The following is a 9,543-nucleotide window of genomic DNA, read 5'->3' on the forward strand; positions in this document are numbered from 1 at the left end:
AAGTTGTATTTTTGAGGATTAATTTTATTATTGAACAACAACCATGTTCTCAATGAACCCAAAAAACTCATTAATATTAAAGCTGAATAGTTTTGGAAGTAGTTTTTAGTTTGTTTTTAGTTATAGCTATTTTAGGGGGATATCTGTGTGTGCAGGTGACTATTACTGTGCATAATTATTAGGCAACTTAACAAAAAACAAATATATACCCATTTCAATTATTTATTTTTACCAGTGAAACCAATATAACATCTCAACATTCACAAATATACATTTCTGACATTCAAAAACAAAACAAAAACAAATCAGTGACCAATATAGCCACCTTTCTTTGCAAGGACACTCAAAAGCCTGCCAATCATGGATTCTGTCAGTGTTTTGATCTGTTCACCATCAACATTGCGTGCAGCAGCAACCACAGCCTCCCAGACACTGTTCAGAGAGGTGTACTGTTTTCCCTCCTTGTAAATCTCACATTTGATGATGGACCACAGGTTCTCAATGGGGTTCAGATCAAGTGAACAAGGAGGCCATGTCATTAGATTTTCTTCTTTTATACCCTTTCTTGCCAGCCACGCTGTGGAGTACTTGGACGCGTGTGATGGAGCATTGTCCTGCATGAAAATCATGTTTTTCTTGAAGGATGCAGACTTCTTCCTGTACCACTGCTTGAAGAAGGTGTCTTCCAGAAACTGGCAGTAGGACTGGGAGTTGAGCTTGACTCCATCCTCAACCCGAAAAGGCCCCACAAGCTCATCTTTGATGATACCAGCCAAAACCAGTACTCCACCTCCACCTTGCTGGCGTCTGAGTCGGACTGGAGCTCTCTGCCCTTTACCAATCCAGCCACGGGCCCATCCATCTGGCCCATCAAGACTCACTCTCATTTCATCAGTCCATAAAACCTTAGAAAAATCAGTCTTGAGATATTTCTTGGCCCAGTCTTGACGTTTCAGCTTGTGTGTCTTGTTCAGTGGTGGTCGTCTTTCAGCCTTTCTTACCTTGGCCATGTCTCTGAGTATTGCACACCTTGTGCTTTTGGGCACTCCAGTGATGTTGCAGCTCTGAAATATGGCCAAACTGGTGGCAAGTGGCATCTTGGCAGCTGCACGCTTGACTTTTCTCAGTTCATGGGCAGTTATTTTGCGCCTTGGTTTTTCCACACGCTTCTTGCGACCCTGTTGACTATTTTGAATGAAACGCTTGATTGTTCGTTGATCACGCTTCAGAAGCTTTGCAATTTTAAGAGTGCTGCATCCCTCTGCAAGATATCTCACTATTTTTGACTTTTCTGAGCCTGTCAAGTCCTTCTTTTGACCCATTTTGCCAAAGGAAAGGAAGTTGCCTAATAATTATGCACACCTGATATAGGGTGTTGATGTCATTAGACCACACCCCTTCTCATTACAGAGATGCACATCACCTAATATGCTTAATTGGTAGTAGGCTTTCGAGCCTATACAGCTTGGAGTAAGACAACATGCATAAAGAGGATGATGTGGTCAAAATACTAATTTGCCTAATAATTCTGCACTCCCTGTATATACATATATATATATATATATATGTGTTACTATGTGTATATACATATATATTATGTGTTAATTTGTGTACATACATATATATTTATGTGTTACTATGTGTATATACATATATATTTATGTGTTATTATATGTATATACATATACATTTATGTGTTAGTATGTGTATATACATATATATTTATGTGTTATTATGTGTATATACATATATATATATATATATATATATATATATATATATATGTTACTATGTGTATATACATATATAGTTATGTGTATATACATATATATTTATGTGTTACTGTGTATATACATATATATTTATGTGTTAATATGTGTATATACTGTACATATTTATGTGTTACTATGTGTATATACACATATATTTATGTGTTACTATGTGTATATACATATATATTTATGTGTTACTATGTGTATATACATATATATTTATGTGTTATTATGTGTATATACATATATATTTATGTGTTACTATGTGTATATACATATATATTTATGTGTTACTTTGTGTATATACATATATATTTATGTGTTACTATGTGTATATACTGTACATATTTATGTGTTACTATGTGTATATACACATATATTTATGTGTTACTATGTGTATATACATATATATTTATGTGTTACTATGTGTATATACATATATATTTATGTAATACTATGTGTATATACATACATATTTAAGTGTTACTATGTGTATATACATATATATTTATGTGTTACTATGTGTATATACATATTTATTATGTGTTACTATGTGTATATACATATATATGTATGTGTTACTATGTGTATATACATATATATTATGTGTTAATTTGTGTATATACATATTTATGTGTTACTATGTGTATATACATATATATTTATGTGTTATTATATGTATATACATATATATTTATGTGTTAGTATGTGTATATACATATATATTTATGTGTTATTATGTGTATATACATATATATATATATATATATATATATATATATATATATATATATATATTTATATGTTACTATGTGTATATACATATATAGTTATGTGTATATACATATATATTTATGTGTTACTGTGTATATACATATATATTTATGTGTTAATATGTGTATATACATATATATTTATGTGTTATTATGTGTATATACATATATATTTATGTGTTACTATGTGTATATACATATATATTTATGTGTCACTATGTGTATATACATATATATTTATGTTATGTTAATATGTGTATATACATATATATTGATGTGTTACTATGTGTATACACATATATATTTATGTGTTACTATGTGTATATACATACATATTTAAGTGTTACTATGTATATATACATGTATATATATGTGTTACTATGTGTATATACATATATATTATGTGTTACTATGTGTATATACATATATATGTATGTGTTACTATGTGTATATACATATATATTATGTGTTAATTTGAGTATATACATATATATTTATGTGTTACTATTTGTATATACATATATATTTATGTGTTATTATGTGTATATACATATATATTTATGTGTTACTATGTGTACATACATATATATTTATGTGTTACTATGTGTATATACATATATATTTATGTGTTAGTATGTGTATATACATATATATTTATGTGTTACTATGTGTATATACATATATATTTATGTGTCACTATGTGTATATACATATATATTTATGTTATGTTAATATGTGTATATACATATATATTGATGTGTTACTATGTGTATACACATATATATTTATGTGTTACTATGTGTATATACATACATATTTAAGTGTTACTATGTGTATATACATGTATATATATGTGTTACTATGTGTATATACATATATATTATGTGTTACTATGTGTATATACATATATATTTATGTGTTACTATGTGTATATACATATATATTATGTGTTAATTTGAGTATATACATATATATTTATGTGTTACTATTTGTATATACATATATATTTATGTGTTATTATGTGTATATACATATATATTTATGTGTTACTATGTGTACATACATATATATTTATGTGTTACTATGTGTATATACATATATATTTATGTGTTAGTATGTGTATATACATATATATTTATGTGTTACTATGTGTATATACATATATATTTATGTGTTAGTATGTGTATATACATATATATTTATGTGTTACTATGTGTATATACATATATATTTATGTGTTATTATGTGTATATACATATATATTTATGTGTTAGTATGTGTATATACATATATATTTATGTGTTATTATGTGTATATACATATATACATATATATATATATATATATATATATATATATATATATATATTTATGTGTTACTATGTTTATATACATATATAGTTATGTGTTAGTATGTGTATATACATATATATTTATGTGTTAGTATGTTTATATACATATATATTTATGTGTTACTATGTGTATATACATATATATTTATGTGTTAAGATGTGTATATACATATATATTTATGTGTTATTATGTGTATATACATATATATTTATGTGTTACTCTGTGTATATACATATATATTGATGTGTTATTATGTGTATATACATATATATTTATGTGTTACTATGTGTATATACATATATATTTATGTGTTACTATGTGTATATACATATATATTTCTGTGTCACTATGTGTATATACGTATATATTTATGTGTTATTATGTGTATATACATATATATTTATGTGTTACTGTCTGTCTATACATATATATTTATGTGTTACAATGTGTATATACATAAATATTTATGTCTTAGTATGTGTATATACATATATATTTATGTGTTACTATGTGTATATACATATATATTTATGTGTTACTATGTGTATATACATATATATTTATTTGTTACTATGTGTATATACATATATATTTATGTTTTACTATGTGTATATACATATATATATATATATATATATATATATATATATATATATATATATATATATATATATATATATATATATGTGTTAGTATGTGTATATACATATATATATGTATATATATATACATATATATTTATGTGTTACTATGTGTATATACAGATATATGTATGTGTTAATATGTGTCTATACATATATTTATGTGTTATGTTTATATACAGATATATTTATGTGTTACTATGCGTATATACATATATATTTATGTGTTATTATGCGTATATACATATATATTTATGTGTTACTATGTGTATATACATATATATTTATGTGTTACTATGTGTATATACATATATATTTATGTGTTACTATGTGTATATACACATATATATATATATATATATATATATATATATATATTTATGTGTTACTATGTGTATATACATATATATCTATGTGTTACTATGTGTATATACATATATATTTATGTGTTACTATGTGTATATACATATTTATGTGTTAGTATGTGTATATACATATATATATTCTACCCGTATGAGACTGAATCTTTAATTCTTTATTTTCATTACAAGTAATCACTTACAGCAGTCACCGGGTAGACTCCACTAGCATCATTCATTGCTTCAAAAAAGAATAGGAAAACTTCTACACACTGTCACATGGACGTTTATTGTATGTTTACATATGTGTGACAGTGAAAAATAAGCACAGATAATCAGTATAAAAGCTTCCATAATAGATTATATTAATAATAAGGCAATATGGCTCAACAATTCTACTCAATGCAGACGATTGCTAACTTTGAGGGCAACAGACCTTCCTTAGAAGAGACTTTTGAGAATAAACTGGATTTGATTGATATCAGTGATGCCTTCATGTCTATGGAGAGGGCCCTGCTCAGTGAATACAAATTATGGTGGGACAAACGCTCATTAGAGAAATATATGTCCCTAACAATGATTCCTAGGGGCCTACGTTTGAGGAAATATCCTACCTTTTTGATCCCAGATGATAAGTTCATTCAAGAATGGAATACGATTCTATCAGAATGCTCTCTCCGTTTGATGGCACTCATTGTACAACATAAGGACAAAAAACTAGCTGAAGCAAGAGAACACATAGAAGAAGTACAGAGGGACCTCAATACATTCATGGACCATCCTGATTACCCTAAACTAGACGGAATCTTACAATCCACGGTTGATAAAGCGAAGAAGGAAATGGATAACATCAAATGTAAGAAATACTCCAGAGATCTAGAGGACTATAAAAGTCACAAAGTATACAACTGGAAGTCAAGGAAATTCCCAAGGAGAAAATCGGGAAATAAAAAGATGCTCCAGGGAAAGGGAGAAAATAAGCCCCAGAAACGTGTTTCATTCTCTGACACTGACCCTGAGTCAAATGAGGATGATGATCTGCAGGACTTTGTTAATTTCATGACCAGCGAACAGTCTTCAGAAGATGATGGCGGAGCATCAGGCCAGATGACAGTGGTCACAACCAACACAGCCCCTCCTGTTCCTCAGTTGACCCATGCTAATATTCCACTCCCTGATACTACACCTTCCACACAAATATATGAGCCAATAGGTGCTCTGGTTAATACCAGTCAGTCAGATCCCCCTAAGCCACCTAGGGGTAACAAATATAAAAAGGCACAGGTTACCCCTAAAACAGATCCTAAAGTAAGCCAGCAGGTTTTTCAAGTGGCATTAGGCCAAGAAGAAGGAGGAGGAAGAGGAATTCTCAGACAGGGCCAAAAGAGGGAACAATACACACTAAGGAGAGGCAGGCAGGGCAACAGATACAGAGATCAAATGTGATCAATTTATCTAGTGTCCCATTAACTAAACCAGAGGAAGAAGTACTCAGTTTAGGCCTTAACTTTGTACCATCTACTAAATTTAATGTCTTCAACACACTGTTAGATTTGAACAGGTTCATTCGCAGTCTCACACTTAACAAGTTCTATAGACTTAACCCCACTGAGGATATAGGCATCATAGCTCCAGACACTACCCCGCAACACGATTACTTTAACATAACAGAGGCTAGTGACTTCTTAAATCTCTATACATTGGAGAGGGAAGGCTTGAGTGAGGAAGTGACCATTAACTGTCATAAAGGCTTTAAGCCCAAGTCAGTTTTTTATCCTACTCAATGTAGGGGCACTGCCCTGGAGTTGTTTCAACGACGTATGGAGGAAGATCTGGTAAGACTAGATCGGGAGCAAAAAGTAACAAAAAGCAACCTGACAAGGGGTCAGAGATTGGCTTTGAACAAACTTCGGAAGAGAGAAGACATTATAGTGAAGCAGTCCGATAAAGGGGGCTCTGTTGTTGTGTTGGACCGTAATTATTACATCTCCGAGGCACACAGACAACTTCAGGACCAAGAGGTCTATGAAAAGTTACCAGGGGACCCCACACGGCTCTTTGGAGCACTATTACTAGACCTATTAGATGATGGTAGGTACCAAGGCCTACTAGACGATGACACCTTTGATTTCCTGAACACTAAACATCCTGTGGTGCCGATATTCCATCACCTCCCCAAGGTACATAAGTCCTTGGAGGAGGTTAAGGGACGGCCCATAGTTTCAGGAATAGGGTCACTTCTTGAGAATCTGGGCAATTGGCTCGAATCACTATTACAACCACTGGTTTATAAATTACCGTCTTTTTTAAGAGACACTAAACATCTACTAAACATATTGAGCACCTGCGAATGGGAAGACCATATGTCATGGCTGGCCATTGATGTGGTAGGGCTGTACTCGGCCATTCCACATGAACAAGGCCTATTAGCCACGCGTTATATGCTTGACCGATTTAGTGATTACTCTGCTAACTTGAAGAATTACATCCTTCAAGTATTGAAATTCTCACTGACACACAATTATTTCGAATTCTTGGGCGATCATTACCTACAGAAGAGAGGCACGGCCATGGGGGCCAAATTTGCCCCAGCCTATGCCAACATCTTCATGGGCTATTGGGAGCACCAATACATCTACAGTGACCAAAATCCATTCTTCAAATCCATTATTGGATATAAAAGGTACATTGACGATCTCCTATTTGTGTGGTCTGGCACACAGTCAGACAGTGAATTGTTTGTTGATTATCTCAACAACAATGAAATGGGATTACATTTTACCTACACTTTTGAGAAGAACGAGCTTCCATTCCTGGATTTAGTCCTAACCAGACTTCCAGGGGAAAACAGAGTAATCACTTCACTGTATGTCAAACCTATTTCATCTAACACCTACTTACATGCCAGAAGTAATCATCCTCCGCATACCAGTTATGGAATAGCCAAAGGACAATTTTTGCGAATTCGGCGCAATTGTTCAGAGGATGACAGCTTTCTGGCAGAAAGTGAAAAACTAACCAAGAGGTTGTTGGAGCGTGGTTATGACATCAATGTGGTGCACAAAGCACTCGATGATGTCAAACATTTCAATAGGAATTCTCTCCTTGAGACCAGAAGAGTAACAAAGGAAGCTAGACAAAAGCCCACCTTTGTGACTACTTATAGTCCCCAATACTACTCAATCTGTAAAATACTGCGCAAGAATCTGCCAATTTTGTTGGGAGATGACTTTCTTAAAGATGATATCAAGGAAGGTTGCTTTTGTGTAGCAAGACGAAATACAACCATCGGCAATCAAATTTCGCCATCAATGCTCAAGAAATCAAAACCACAAAGTACTTGGCTTTCACAGAAGGGACACTATAAATGTGGTAATAGTACCTGCAAGGCCTGCGGTTATGTCATCACGGGGAAATTTTTCCAATCCCTGGCCACGCAAAAAGTGTACTCGCTATCACAATGTACAAACTGTAGATCGACCTTTGTGATCTACATGATTACATGCAGCCTTTGTAAGAAACAATATATAGGGTGCACCTCCCGGGAAGCCAGGGAGAGGATCCGTGCCCACCTTAATGACATCGAAAGGGGGATAACACCCACTGGAGCCTCCAAACACTTTGTGGATGAGCACAATTAGGACATAAGCACATTCACCTGGACTGTGATTGACCAGATAAAAAGGAAGCCGAGAGGTGGAGATAGATTGAAGGACCTCCTTGCCAAAGAAGTGTTCTGGATCTTCACCCTAGGCAGTCGGCAACCATCCGGTCTAAACATTGAAACGGATCTAATCAACCATTGGTAATGGATTGTCCCTTACCTGCTTTTGTATATATTACATTGTGTCTTCAAACAGTGTAATATTTAAATAAGCAACTGAGAAAAAAATTCTCAATCTGTATTTAAGTACTAAAATACACAAAAGTAATTACTTTCTTGTGTATGTTCCCAGCTTAGTTAGCTAGCCTTATTTATTTTTATTCGATGTAGGAATTAAAGTTGATTAATAGGAGGGCTTCAATCTATCATGACACGATAACATTTGGATTCGCAAAAAATATAAAGTTAATATAGATATAAGCTTGAATCCAATAATATAGTGGTTGTTGTGATTGGCTACATGCCCTCTTGTTTACCAACCAAAAATCACTCTTAGGTTACTATAACACCACTCTTAGATTATTTAAACATATAAACATCTAAATATGTATCTAGTACTAAGCACACAAACCCCGTGTTCACCTAATTAGAATTAGTGTAAGATGAATTTAACACAGTCGCTACTTTCTATAATAAGCAGTAAATATGTATGACCATAAGCAAAACTTGGTATACATTTAGCATATAATGCGATCAGATTAGTAGTAACTGGTTGGTAACTAAATGATTTAATTAGTTCAAATATTCTTTTCTTCTTCTTTCACTTGTTAATCCACGAAATTATTAGTTTATGTTGAACAGGGCACTAGTAAGGCTATTTACATATTAATAAAATGAAATAATTTTTCAGAAAATCACATTTTCACAGCAGTAAGGTTATATACATACATATAACAAAATAAAATAAATGATTTCTTAGAGAATTCCACTATCACAGCATTAGGCACTCAACCGTACATAGGTAATTTTCCATAATAGGTA

The sequence above is a fragment of the Bombina bombina genome, chromosome 7, assembly GCF_027579735.1.
Source record: "Bombina bombina isolate aBomBom1 chromosome 7, aBomBom1.pri, whole genome shotgun sequence".
NCBI classification, from domain to species: Eukaryota; Metazoa; Chordata; class Amphibia; order Anura; family Bombinatoridae; genus Bombina; species Bombina bombina.